At 44.3% G+C, this 15,412-nt stretch overlaps 1 pseudogene across 1 annotated transcript; it reads left to right on the top strand.

Moving 5' to 3' along the window:
• Positions 1–12,341: 12,341 nt before the first annotated feature.
• LOC144712977 (aspartyl protease family protein At5g10770 pseudogene) lies at positions 12,342–14,635 on the top strand (annotated as a pseudogene). The gene is made up of 2 exons (XR_013583916.1): positions 12,342–13,205; positions 13,342–14,635. The product of XR_013583916.1 is annotated as an aspartyl protease family protein At5g10770 pseudogene (transcript).
• The last annotated feature ends 777 nt before the right edge of the window (positions 14,636–15,412 follow it).

Genomic DNA, 15,412 nt, shown 5'->3' on the forward strand with positions numbered 1-15,412 from the left:
GGTATAGTGGGTGGCAGCACGACGAAGCGCAATGAGCCATGGTAGAAACAATTGATTCTATAACACACATTGGGTGCATGAGCAGGTTTGTTGTGGGAATGTGGTGGAGATGAGAAATTTTGTTGAATAAAGGGATGGTACATGGAGGACACCAGATATGATGGAAGTTTCTTGCATGTATATGGTACATCCGTGAGTTCAGCCCTTTGGTGGCAAGGTTTTCTATAGAAGCTTTTCCGTTTGCATATGCAAAAGGAGGCATTAACTGGGTAATGAAGATGAAGGATCCATCTTTCAATAACAGCAACGGCTGCTGCAGAAATAATAAGCAGCTGAGGTTAGAGGGTTGTGAGTTTGGATGTCTGTCCATATGGAATCCATGTGCTCTAAAGGTCTCCTAGAAGGTGGAGCTACAAGCTCCAATAACTTCCGAGGGTTCTGGACCATGAACCGAAGGGAGTCCTTAGCATCTCCGAGACATCTCAGCTATTGGCCCCTGACATGTCCAGGATGGATCCACATGATGGATTGTAGGGCATTCAAGTTGTATTGGGCCGTAAACAATATATTTCTAGGGTATGGTGACTACATGGGCAGTTTTTTATTGGTATGCATTTTTCACACATTAAGTTGATGGTTCTCCACAGTGGACTTTGGTCCTCCAACCGTGACTAAAGGGATCTATCAGTTTCTTACGATTTATCCATAAGCTATTGGCAAAGTCTCAAGGGCTACCTAGGAAGTTGGCTGCATGGGTTTGCAAGTTGGACCATAGAAGGGTCCAAGACGTGACAGATTGGGCCACCATAAGGCATCATTGTAAGGATGTTGTAGAAACGTATGGGACCAGGTCAACCGACAATGGACTTTGGCCCATTCAGTTAGGGCCAATAGACCTAATGTGGTTTCTAGAACCTAAGGGCTTTCACTTTTGCTCATATTCAGACACGCCGCAAGTGATCATGTAAAATTAGTTCAATTATAGAGCTATAAGGATAGTAGGCATCATGGTAAAGGCCATTGGTAGTGGAACCTGCACCAAGCATGTCTCTAATGATGGGCATGGTAAAGAAATAGAGGAGGTGGTTACGGGGTGGTGTAAAGAAATAGATAAAACTAGGAGATCAATGTAACCAAGAAGCAAGAAAAAGATATTCACGATCCATTAATATTGTTTGGATCTCATACAAAAACTTACTTAAGATGGAGGCATGTGGCGAAGAAAACATTGAAGATATGAATGATGGTTAGAAAATAGAGGGAATGCGATGGCGATTTTCTAACGTCAGAAGACAGCCAACAAAGTAGTCAAGGGAGACTTGATGCTGATCATGGTGGATATTAGGTAAGTGCTTGTTGTAGGCAAGTGGTGATGAAGAGAGGCAATAACACTCACATGTCACATCAAGAAGAATGTGAGCTGAAATGGATGACATACTACTGTTGGGTGGTGTGTGGGATAGTCACTAACTTGAAACAGTTGGGCAATGTGAGGGTCTTTGTCCATGCGTGGCAACAAGAGACAATAGCAGAAGGGAACATAGATAACAAGAGATAATGGCTAGGTTAAAGATAAGGAAATCTTTTGGTGGCGACGACGTCACCGCATCGAGACCAGACGTGCCACCAACATCATCCGACACGCTGGGCACGCAGAATTTTCAACAACATCAACCAAATAACCACCAGACTTCGGATGTGCCACCACAACCTCTCGAGACGTCCTGCATCATGACACGTCGTCAACGACATATCCAGAACTGCCCATTGACGTGACATGATTACACGTCTCCCACGTTTTATTTTTACATCATTTCCCATATATTCTCTTTCCTCCAAGGCCTATATGAAGGCCAAAGCTGTAAGAAACCTTTAGGCAAAATTTATTTCAAGAATTGAGTTTTCTTCTTGGAAGGCTTGCCGTAACCCTATCCTCGCCAGACCGTCATCACCGCCACCGCTGATCTTCATTCCCATATCTGTCATTGGCACCCTCGCCCGCGCAAACCAACCGCCAGCAGCCCGCACCAACGCTGTCTGAGCAGGCCGTCAACACCGCCCTTGCAGGCAGCCAAGCCGGCCGCCTGCGCCAGCCACGCCCGCGCAGGCCGCCACCAGCCGCCCGCACCTAGGCCGCCCGCGCAGGCGCCAATGCCGCCCGTGTAGGCAGCCAAGCCAGCTGCCCGCGCCAGCCACGCCCGCGCAGGCCGCCATCGGCCGCCCGCCCCTAAGGCCGCCCGCGCAGGCTGCTAACCCGAACGCCCGTGCAAGCGACACCGCGCAGGCTGCTGCACTGACCGCCCATGTCCTAGACGCCCTCGCCGCTACAGGTCATCATGCATACCATTTTGGTGTCACGATAGTTGGATCCGCGACACCTTGTCGAAGCACACGTCAATCGTCCCGCCAACGACACCCCATGCCCAAGCACTCCAGCCACCGAGCAACCAGGCTTAGTCCATCCATCCCCACGCCAGGGCCGCTCAACACTGGAATCGTCGAGTTATCATCCAAGCGGGGCCATACAATGCCTGGATTGCTGAGCCATGTTACGACCAGAATTACATGCAGCCTCAACATGCACTATGGTGCCGAGGTACGCCTGAACTCTTTAATGTCATATGTTCTTCGTCCAATATTCCACGAGAATTCTTCCACCGGCGTTGGACTTGTTCTGAACTTCTTGGAATTTCCTCGACCAGTGGATTAGGTCTTTTTGTGAGTTTCCCCGCGAATGCAAATTCGGAGTTTTGGATTTGGTGCTTTGGCATCATTGTGCTGGTTGAAGATAGTACTCCTGCCCTCGATGAGGAAAGGGGCTGCACCACCATCATTTCACCGGATTTAAGTTTACAAAACCGATCGTGTGGATTTGGGGTCAGATTTATCTCTCCCATTCCCAAACCATTCTTGCGCCCCGCACCCATCGTCGTCCATCCCGTATCCTTGGTCGTCAGCATCCGTTCCTCTAGTTGTCCTGCATCATCTTCTCCATTCAAAATTCAAAGATGTCTGCATCAAGGGAAGGGCCTTTATAACCTTTTTTATCTCAAGAATTTTTCAAAGCATTAACAAATGAAATAAAAGGAACATAATCTCTACGACCAAACCTAAGATTTTTTAGATCTTCTAACTCTTCATCATGAATTTGGTTAAAAATTCATTCCCATTTAAGATATAGTTGGTTAAAACGTTTCAATTATTAATTTAAAATTTTCTTTAATGATTGCATGATGACATCCATATAAAAATGAGTCTCTAGAGAATATAAATTTCTAGGAATAATTTTGAGCCGAGTTGTGTGTCCACCAGATTCATGGATGGGAGTACATTTTCTTCCATTTTACCTTTTTTTTGGGGTCTACTCTTCCATTTTGTTTCTGTGTTATTCTCTCGATATCCTTATTAAAATTCTGGAGCATTCTTAGAAACTGAGCTTGCATTTTTTCCATCATGTCATGTTTATCCTGCACATTTATGCTCAACTCATAATAAAAAGGATTAGCATTATGCAGAAATTATTAATGCTTTGGACCTGGGTAGAAATTTCTCTTGTGTTGACAGAAGGAACAAGGGTAAGACTCATAGAGATGTATTTGTATATTGTTACTAGAATATAAATTTGATAAACTCAAATAAGGGTAGTCGTTTCCATGCATTATTCATCTTAAATCTCCCAAAAGCAAGTATAACATTGCCAAAAATTCTTAGTAATGAGATCATGCCTTCCACTTTCCCAATGATTAAAAAAACTTACATTTTCTACTTAATTAAGGTTTCTATCAATGCTTTGACCTGTATTTACAATGTTACACAATTTGGGATTTACTTGTAGGAGAATTTGAGGGATATTTCTAACCCCCACTAGACTCAATGAGGCAAGTGGGATATGAATCTAACAATTTCCCTAGTGTGTTGACTTTCCAAGTCAAAGGTTGACTTTTGGTTGTCATAAAATTACTAAATTTTATGGGGAAGTCAAGACAGGAGTCCTGACGCTTGGGACAAAATTTCAAGTCAAAAGGAGCTATGAAGAAAAAGATGCGTGCTAACCAGTGGAGTTGACTCAATGGATATGCTTGGTGTAAAGGAGCTTGAAGAAAACCTTCTAGAATGTCCTTGGAGGCTTCCAGGATGATCAAGGCACATGAGGATGACTCCAGCTGGCAGATCCTGTTTGGAGGAGAGCCCAGGGTTGAGATCCAGCCCAGGATTCATGAGGTGGAACCCATCCATCTATCCATTCCAGCTCAAATCCAAGGGCTATGGATGACTTGTAACTAACTCTAACAAACTTGTTCTTTTTTCCGTTCCAATTGGTTAGAGTTAGTTGTAATTAACTATAGCCAGTTGGAATCTGGTTCGTTGGGGTCCAATCACCTAGATTGAGGCCTCAAGAACTCAATCCTGGATGTTCATCCATGATCCAACAACCAAGAATGGCTGGAACAAACACATGTACCCGTATAAAAGGGCCCCCCTCACCCTCCTTGAGGGCATCCAAGAATTGAGAATTGCATTGTTCACTCTCTCTGTCTGAGCTTGTTCTTGGGTCCACCTTCATTCTGGAGTTGCAAGGAGTCTTATGGGAGCATCCTAGATCTCGAAGCCAGTTGGTAGGGAGCTGGAGAAACAACCTTGGGCCCTTTGGGGTGTGGCAAAAAGGTTACGTGCTTCTTCTCATCCTATCTCCTCCAAGAATTTTCCTAAGCTTCTTTTCTATCTAGATAGCCAACGTCTCAAGATTTCCAATGCCTATTCATACGTGTCAAACTGATATCTGGAACTCCAGATATCGCCATTTTGGTCCACCGCACGTGAGAGGACCTCCGCCCACGCGACCAGCGGCGGAGCGCTGAAGCATCAGTGCACAAGAGGCCCTTCCACCCGCCCATTCAGTGGCAGAATCACCCACGTTGTGCGCCCTCTCCCTCTATCTTTACTCAACTGTCGGGAATCATTCCGAACTGAGTTAACTCATTTCGATAACGATCCAGACCGCTCTCTCTCATCCGGTTCAACGACTTTGAACCGGATAAGGGAATTACATCCCATTTAAATTCAGAATTTTTCATCTCTCTCTAGCGACGATAAAAAATTCTTGAAAAAATCTCACAAACCACTCTCTACCTAGGCTTTGCAAAGAAAATTTCATGTGCCTACTAAAAATCATTTTCATCTTTTTCATTGATCATAAACCAGCTTAAAAAACTAACATAATCTGAAATTTGAAATTCTAATTGAATTCACCCTAACTAGTTACCTAGCTCCCTGAGGGATCGACCCTTACTAAATACTACTAGTAAGGAAATAAAATGGTTGATTGGTACATAACTATCCTTACAAACGACTTAATATCAACTTTTACCCCTTAGTTTGGACCAATTAATAACAAGCATTTTTTTTTACCTTATATGATCATATTTACATGTTTATCTACATTAAATTATTCATATTTGCATGTTATCAATCTTAAGCTGATCAAATCTATTTTTAGAATGAATTTCAGAATTTTCTGCATTTTTTTGGGATTTTTCTAACAATATATTTTCAAAGAATATAATTTAAGACATAATATGATTTTCTGGAATATAATTTGAGACACAACATATTTTGACGCGTCGCCACATCAGCCGCGAATCTTCTTGCCTTTTTCTTTGTTTTTCTTTTTCTTGTCTGTCCTTTCTTCATCCTAGGAGCACATGGCACGGAAAACGACAAGCGCACACGAAAGACAAAGCGGCGTGGAATTCGGAGTGCTTTGACTTCTCAACGTGCACGAAAAAATGTCAATGATGATGAGGAGAGAGAAAATTTCAAGGGCTAGGATTTCTTCAACTTCAAACGGCCATACCTTTTGATCTATAACCCCGATTTAGCTGAAATTTTCAGCGTTGCTTCATCTCCACCTCCTCTTTCCATCCATACGCTCCAATCAATAAATGGAGGCCTAGATCAGTGTGAAATTCATCTTTGACTTGCTTCCTACTTGTGTAGGCTGATTGAAAGATAGTGAGTTTTGAGATCCATCAAGAGTGTTCTTGGTGTCCTAAGTGTGTGCGGAGAAGCATTGGAAAAGAGGGGGAGCTTACCGGCACTCCTACATCACTATGATCGTGGCGGAACGTAAAGATCTAAGGTAAGTGTCTTCGCCTTACGTTGTCTCTTTCTCGACACCATAGCTGATGTAATTAGGGCTTATCATCGTACTTTCACTCTCATTTTACTCTCTTTTCTCGTCTCTCCATCCTTGCCACCATACCACTCCACATCCAATCACTATCGTTGTTCATACCATCATCCATCAACATGTCCGTCACTTGCACTTACTCTTTTCTTTAAGTTAAATTAACTTATAAATTACATATTTTTAATCGATATCACTAGCTCACGTCTTTGAATCGTGTTTTCATCAATCCTCTCGTTGATCATCACTAGTATAAGAAAGTAATTCCTTAATCATTGTTCCCTGTGGAGATGATCCGTATGCATCACTAACTAAGTATTTCTAAGTACGGTTAAATATATTTTTATTAAATAATCTCATTCACCAAAAATGAATTTTAACCCTAAAATTGAGATTATCAGTATCTAATATTTGAAGTGGGAATTTATTGGGATGGGAATGACCCTATAGCAGTTAACTAGGTAAGTCACAGTTGTATTTTTCCTGGTTTGAGCATATTTGAAGATCAATAGGATAGTCATCAACCATCATAAGCTGTGAATGTCTTTTAAGAGAACCACAATGTCCTTGAAAAATCTGATTGAGGGTACACTCACCCACCCACTAAGGAAGATTGGGACAGGATGCAAGCCACTAATAGAAATTTATTCTGAAATCACTTAGATAACGCCAAACCAGGAAGACTTCTATGTTGCCAAGGGGAACCTCAAATTTTATGAGAAGCCTAAAAAGAACATGTGTTATGTCAGCCTTGCAACAGGAAATGAAATCTATTGAGAATATCACGACCAAGAAACGTATCTTCTACCATCTGGATGTGGAGAAATAAGTCTCAAACGAGTTTTCGAGGTGATGAAAGTGTTCTACCATTGAATTAATTAGGTTAAAGGCTTGAATTTTCACAACGGGGTATCGTAAAAAATAAGGTATTGCATCTAAAGAAGTATCTGGGATCTGGAAACAGATATAAGACCATTCGAGGGCTGGTGGATTCTGCAACACATGGAATATGGGACATACATCATAGAATGTAGAATAAGAATTTTTACAAAATGAGACTGGGAAATTAATATTCAGGAAGAGGATTCAGCAACTAGTCGGCCAACTGTCGACCGAGTCAGTAGTAATGCTGACGAATAGGATTTCAATTAAACCGTAGCTAGTAATTAATTAGCACATACCCTATTTTTGTTCAACGAATTAGCGGCTAGGATTCAATAAATGTTTAAAGGTAGATAGGGTTAAAGATAGAAGACAAGGATTATACAATAGATGTGCCAATAAAGACAGTTAGGATTCATCCTGCTTCAGCTGTTATAATCCATTTATAATGGATAGATTAAAACATATTATTTTCCTATTTTACAACAAACATATTGTATAGTGAATACAAACCAATCTTGATGGAGGAGAACTAGGGGAGATGGGAATGAGGATAAAGAGTAGAGGGTACTAGACGGGGTTGGGAAGGATGGATAAAATAGACCACAGGAATTCTAAATCAAATCAAATCTGATAGCGGTGGAGAATTCTCGCATAATACTCATTCTGCGAGAACACGTCGACACCAAAGAGTTCAAGCGTACCTCAGCACCGTAGTGCGAAAGAGGCTGCCGGGAATTCTGATCGTGATGAGACTTGGTGAATCCAGGCGTTGAATGGCCCTGGCAGAAAGTGTGACAATTGACGGGCGCTTTGATGCGGGGTCGTGGATCCAACTGTGCGGTCAGTTGGCGGGGGGTCAAGGGGGGAGTCACCCCTTTGCAGGGTGCAGGGTAGTGCCACGACACCAAAACGGTATGCACGACGTGCTGTGGCGGCGACGGCGTCTGGGGCATGGGCGGCCGGAGTGGAGGCCCGCACGACGTCACGTGCGCGGGCGGTCGATGGCGTCGTCGAGGGCGTTGGGTGGCCTAGCGCATTGGCGCGGGGTCAGCCTGGTGCTAGGGCGCTGGGCGGCCTTGCGCCTGGTCGCGGGGCGGCTTGGCATTAGGGCGCAGGGGTGGCCTGGCACTTGGGTGTTGGGCGGCCTGGCGCTAGAGCGCGGTGGCGGCCTTGCGCTTGGGTGCTGGACGGCCTTGCGCCTGGGTGCGGGGTGGCCTGGCGCTAGGGCGAGAGGCGGCCAGGCGCGTGGGCGCTAGGCGGCCCGGTGCCTCAGCGCGAGGTGACCAGGTGCGAGGGCGTTGGGCGGCCCTGTGCTGGGCGCTGGCCGGCCTGGTGCTTCGGGTGCCGGGCGGCCTGATGCGAGGGTGGTGGGCGGAAAGGATGAGAGAAGAGAGGTGATATAGCTCAAATTATGTGTATTTTTACTAGTTATTGACTGGTTAATCGTGTGAGGATTTGAGCTTATGCAACAATATTTTTTTACCTCACACAGCCTTAGGGCGAGTAAGGTGTCGATCCGCAGGGAGCAGATTAGACAGAAGCAGTTCCGTTCAATTCAATTCACAACTTTAGATCTCAATATTCAGTTATAATGATAATCTAAATTGTCTTCAGTAAAATCCTACAGAGTACTCTTTAGAAAATTCAACTCAGCAGAATCTTCAATGACGAATTTCTGTACTGAACGATTCACCCCTACCCTTTGGGGCAAATGCACAAACGCCCAGCGGGTGCACCTGCAGTGGTTTCTGCTCGCGGCCTTAGCTGCGTGCAGATGCGCTAGCAGGTGCGTCTGCGTGCTGCACAAGCGCACAGCCCGTGCTGCGCACACCAGCTGACTGCGCGCGGCCTTGGCTGCGCACGGCTGGGCTGCGCGTGGCCTTTGGCTGCGCATGGCCTGTGCTGTGCGCTGCCTTTGGCTGCGCACGGCCTGGCTGCGCGCTGCTGTTGCTGCGCGCGGCCTTTGGCTGCGCACGGCCTTTGGCTGCGCGCGGCTTGTGCTGCACGCCTGTTAGCGGCGCACTGCCTCTGCTTGCAAGGGGCTGTGCGAGCTTGCCGGCTGTGCTCAACGCCCTGGAAATAGAGGCAGCTTCTGATGCTTAACTGTGGCAAGGTTTGGGGAAATCGAACCGGATGTGAAATATGGAGAATCGATTCAAGGTGAAACGAAAGGGAGATTGATTCGAACAAACAACAACTTGAAATCAAACTAGAACAAGGAACAATATCAATTGGAATCTTTGGAAGACCACTGGTGTGTCTCTTCCAACCCAACCTAGATTGTCTGATAAGGAGAGAAGTACACAGTTACTGGAACTTGAGAAATCGCTCCAACCTTGTTTCACGATCCTTGCGGCAAGGTGGAGGTCGTCTAGCCCAAGTTACTCCTCAGCTTGCTCCTTCTCTCCAGCTCCAATGCTCATCTGCTCTTGGAGGGTGCAGAACTCTTCTTCTCCAAGCCCTAGCCTGTGCAGATGGAAATTCTGGATAACCTCCAATGCTCTCTCAAGAGGCTATTTATAGGTTTCTCTAATTGTGCTTCTTGGAGCTTTTTTTTAGGGCTTTTCTTCCTTATAATTTTCGCCAGCTCCTCTTGGTCAAATGCATTCTCCTTTGTGCTTGATCCACATCTGAACTCATTAATCCAATACGTGAGATCTAATCCACTTGATTCAAAGAATCAAGTGGGGTTAGTAAGTAGGAAAATAATGCACATGAAGTATGACTAATATGGACTAAATGTATGCAAATGACACTTTGATGCTCAGAAAATTCTTAATAATTTATGACATATTGAGAGTCATCAAGAGGGTGTGTGTGAGAGAGAGAGAGAGAAAGGAAGAAGGAGAAGAGAGAGAGCAGGCGGGAGGCCGGCGAAGACGATGACGGCGGCGGCGGCGGTTGGAGTGGAGATGGGATAGGGAAGGCTGGGCAGTCCTCCAAGAAGAGTTAAAAAAACTCAATTCTTGATTAATGACTGCCTAACTGATTCTTGAAACAATGGCCTATACATATAGGCCTTGGAGGAAAGAGAAAATACAACTTAATGACGAGAAATTAAAGACGAGAGACGTGCTTCATGTCACGCCAAGGGGCAGTTGTTGATCTGTCGTTGATGACGTGTCATGATGCGTGAAGGAGCGTGCGTGCGTGGAGACGTGCGTGATGCCGGTGTGCTGACTTCGCCCAATGATGGTGGCGGTGCGTCCGTAGTGGCGGCATTGACTTCGGTTGACGGTGGTGACACGTCCAATGTCGATGCGTTGTCGTTCTCGACATCAAATATATAAACATAAAATTTAGTGATTGTAACTGTCATTAACCAGCTATCTTGATGGTCTCTCTGTCTCTCTTTCTTTGTCTCTTTCCCTCTCATCTCGTCCTTTTTCTTGATTGCAGCTCGCCAGATCTTTACTACCAAGTCATGTGATGTTTCCTGAAAGTTTCATTCCGAAAGGCAAAAAGCATAATGTGCTGAAGGAACACAAGGCCTTGTATGGTATTAAGCAGGGTCCATGGGCTCGCTTGACAAAACTGGAGAAGTATTTATCCTTTTTTTGATTCATTAAAAGACTGAATGCCCATGCTGTTTACATTAGAACTTCTGAATTTACTCAGCCACTCGTTAGAGTACATGCTGATGATTTGATAGTTACACGATCAGCGATGTTTTACTTTCACGAATTCAAGGGACATGAGATTCTTATTTGAGATGAATGATGTAGGATTATTAAAAGTGACGCGAGATGAGCCTCATATTAAATTGAATCATATGATTTATTCCTCATATTTGAGTTCTGTTCCGATACTCCTTAAAATGGGTCTCAAGTTCCGCAATGTTCAAAAGATAGCAATCATGTATCAAAGTCTAACCGGAAACCTAATGTATTTGACTTATTCAGAATTGATCTCATGTTTTCTGTAGGTTTTTTGAGCAAGTACCAGAAGCAAAAATCTTCTCCATCATAGTTGTACCAAGCATGTTGAGACACTGTACCATTTCATTCGTTCAACCCTAGAGCAAAAGAAAGTCGAAATGGACTTTGTGAGGATAGATGATCACTTGCAAGATATCTTTATAAAGGGTTTGTGGAGACTAACTTTTGCTGATATGTGCCTTTTCCAGAAGTTGGGATTTCATATAGAAGTAGATGATTAAGGGGGATTTTGAAGCCTTAATCCTGTTAAAAGACTTACTCGTTCGTGGTCAGAGTAGTCTTCAGCATGTGCGACGGAAATAGTCCATCGTTGCATTGATTTAATCATTCCAATATATTACGAGTCCTTGATTAGTGTGTTTTGATATCATCCTTTCCCATTTGAATATTATAACAGACTTTCTTCAATGTGAGACATCTAGTTCCCATGAGCACTTATGTTGGTAAAGCCATTTTTAATATTTCTGGAGGGCGCTCTGATAAAAAGTGACATTTCGAGCGTATTGAACTAGTTGTCTATGCCATTATTCGTATTGAACGCTGTTCTCACATTTCAAGCATCGTATATAATGCTTAAACGTGGGGCAAAACTCGAGCGATTAGCGGACATGCTTGATATCCCATAGATCATTCTTATCTCTTCCTGGACTATTCAAATCCTGGAGCATGCTTTGTGACAAAGTCTATTCACCGATGATGTCGATGCCTGACGTCTTTAAGGGTTATCTCTGTATTTAATAATTTTAAATGATTCGATATGTTAATACCACTTGTCAAGTTGTTCTACAATTTCAAACGTGGTCCATATAAGATAAGCGGTGAGCATGGAATTAATAATATATTAAATAAAACGATAACTTAACGAATAAAACGAATGGTTAGCTTGAGACCGTTATAATGTTGACGACCTCAGTTAGGTAGGCCCAGCGGAGACGGCTGAGGCGCAGACGGAAGAGGCTAATTGTGAGGCCCGTATAAGATACATCCTACACCGCAAACCTCTTGAATTTACTTTGTCGTAATATCTTCGTGACCTATCTTGATTGTGAGAGGAGATATTTGATACCCACCTCCGGTGAGTGATATAACCATAACAACTCAACATAAAATGACGAAAAAATAGTCGTGGACGTCTGAGATTGAATATTGTGTGAATGAAAGCTTAGTCGCAACTCATCTTGCCAATGCGGAGAGCGACTTCTCCTGCTCCCAAGCCTATAACGCCTGCTGCACTATAGAAGAATGCCCATCATGTAAGGTGAGCCGGCGCTTTCACTCCCCTGCTTGTTATTACTTTTATACTGGTTCAAATAAAGCACCCTTCGAAATTTGAACCAGTCACGAAGGAGATAGAGGAAGAGAGACAGATAGACAGAGAGAGAAAGAGAGAGAGATAGAGAGAGAGAGAGAAAGAGAAAGAGAGAGAAAGAGAGAGAAAGAGAGAGAAAGAGAAAGAGAGAGAGAGAGAGAGAGAGAGAGAGAGAGAAAGAGAAAGAGAGAGAAAGAGAGAGAAAGAGAAAGAGAGAGAGAGAGAGAGAGAGAGAAAGAGAAAGAGAGAGAGAGAGAGAGAGAAAGAGAGAGAGAGAGAGAGAGAAAGAGAAAGAGAAAGAGAAAGAGAGAGAGAGAGAGAGAGAAAGAGAGAGAGAGAGAGAGGCTCTCGTTACTTGGAAGAAGGCAGCTGCGTGACGCCAAACTGCATGACCACTTCATAAGGGATTCGTTAGTGTGGACGGCTAAAGAGAGTGGGATAGCTCATGAAAGGTTAAAATGGCCCTGCCTATGCGGAGAGTGACTTCTGCTCCATCGCCTGTATCGCCTGCTGCACTAAAGAAGAAAGCCCATCAGGAAAGATGAGCGGGCGCTTTCGCCCCCATGCTTGTTCTCACTTTCATGACTGGTTCAAATGTCGCAACCTTTGAATCCGTCATGAAGGAGATAGAGAAAGAGACAGAGAAGGGGGAGAGAGAGAGCTCACGCCGTAGAATTCCCGGAGCTCTAGAAACTCGCCAATATAAACAGCACATCATCTTTCCCACTCAGTATGAACCAAAGGAAATGGAGCAGATACCTTCCTTTCATCCTCTCGGCATCCTGTGCCTGTTCGTCTTACGCTTTGGCGGTGATGCATATGGAGAAAGCACCTACGGTGCTGGTTTCCAGCGTGGAGTCTTCCCCGAACTGCACCCGATCCACAGGTTGAGCCCCCAGCTTCCTTTCAACTCTACATGACCGGAATTTTGTTCAGCATTCAAAATCAGTAACAAATAGCTTTCGTCGTCGAGATTGTAAATAAATAATACGCTGTGTAGTTTACACAATCTGATATTACAGCCAACGGTGGCGGAGCTCTCCCCCTGGTCCATCGCGCCGGTCCTTGTTCCGCAAAGCCCGACAGAAGACATATCGCCCTTCAAGCCCTTTCAAGGAGCGCTCTGCGTGTCGCTTCGATTCAGGCGAGCGCATGTGGGTCTTCCCCGCTCGGATCTAAGGCGCTCCTAAGGGCTAGGAATAACTTTGATAATGGCACCGGTGATTACGTCGTTACCGTCGGCTTTGGTAGCCCGATAAGAGCCCAGACTGTCATATTTGACACCGGAAGTGACATAGTTTGGATACAGTGCAAGCCGTGCGTTCTCTGCCATCCTCAAGATGAGCCTATATTTGATCCCTCCCTCTCATCCACCTACCGTACTATCACCTGCACCGCACCCGCATGCAATGGGCTTGAACGACGAGGATGCTCGGGCACGAGCTGCATCTATGAAACCTCATATGGCGATGGAACCATCACTGCAGGATTATAATCTGCGGATACGTTAGCGCTGACTCCAACCAACGTGTTTAAGAACTTTGTCTTTGGGTGCGGGCGAAACAATCGAGGAGGAATATTTGGGCGCGAAGCAGGGCTGGTTGGCCTCTCCCGGAGCCCCTACTCTCTCAATTCCCAAGTCGCCATCAGGCTGGGAAATATCTTCTCCTACAGTATTCCCTCCTCGAGCAGCACCACCGGCTTCCTCAACATCGGGCCTCCGTTACGAGCTGATGCTGTGTACACGCCGATGGTTATCAAGCCTGGCCTTTCAACGTTTTACTTCATCGACCTTATCGGGATTTCCGTGGGAGGAACCACTCTGCCAATTCCGGTGAGTGTTTTCCGAGGCCCAGGGACAGTCCTTGACTCTGGGTCGGAGATTACAAGTCTTCCCCCAGCCGCGTACAGTGCCCTGCGATCAGCCTTTTGCGCAGCCATGAGACGATATCCGCTGGCCCCCCGAGCCGAAACCTTAGATACCTGCTATGACTTTAGGGGCTTCAGAAACATAACGTATCCTGTGATCGGACTACGATTCAGTGGCGTTACGATCAAACTTCCGTTTTCTGGGGTTTTTTACCTCGCCAGCCCTGGGCAGAGATGCCTTGCTTTTGTTGGGAACACATCACCTACGGATTTGGGACTCATTGGGAACACTCAACAAAAGACTTTCGAGGTGATCCATGATAACATTAGGAATAGGATTGGCTTCTCTGCTGGGGCGTGTAGCTAAATCCTTGTCAATGCCGTGTATCTGATGGTCTAAAAGTCTTAATGAGGAATAAACATGTGGCATTTTGTGATGTTTTACATTGATGAAGTATATATGTCATGTTTGTCCTTAACCTCGTGTGCAAAAGTTGTCTCATTATTGGCCTATCCGATGAGGTCCCTCATGGCACTGTATTATGTTCGAGTGTTTACTCCTTTGGGCAGTCAGTCTTGAGTATTGTTGAGGATTTTCTTCCTTTTTCACTAACATTAAACTGGTATATACTCGACGTGTTAGTCTGCATTTAAAAATTATGGGTTCTGAGTCATATACTTATCTCTTACCTTAGCCATTATGATTAGACTGACCACGGCATCAAGTAGTTGTGGCTTGGTTTTCAAAAAAAATTAATATCAATGAAATAAGCATTTAAAAGTCATAAATAGAAATTTGAAGGAAAAATCCTGCCTTTAAAATATTTTCACTAATGTTACCAAATATCTATACATTATAATATTTGGACCATTTTTTATCTCTTACATCCGTCTACAAAATTTATCCAAATTTTCTAAGGTCATGAAACGAAACACCAAATATAATTTCAGCTTATGAATACCTCTCAAAAAATTATAGAATCCATAATTGAAGCATTTAGCAAGCCTTCTTAGTAATAAACACAACTGAATATAGAAGGTAAATGTTTAGGATCTGCAGTCCGCGAGGATAAAAAAACTAGATGTGGGAGGGCCATATCATGTGTTTCTGAGTATTCAATTAACACACTGATATTATCATTCAATGAAAGACATTTGATGAGCTTTGTCCTTGATCATCGCATGCTTCATACAGCTCTATTGTCCATGGAAGGTGCAAGTCAT

This window comes from Wolffia australiana, chromosome 15 (genome assembly GCF_029677425.1).
Source record: "Wolffia australiana isolate 7733 chromosome 15, ASM2967742v1".
Classification (NCBI taxonomy): Eukaryota; Viridiplantae; Streptophyta; class Magnoliopsida; order Alismatales; family Araceae; genus Wolffia; species Wolffia australiana.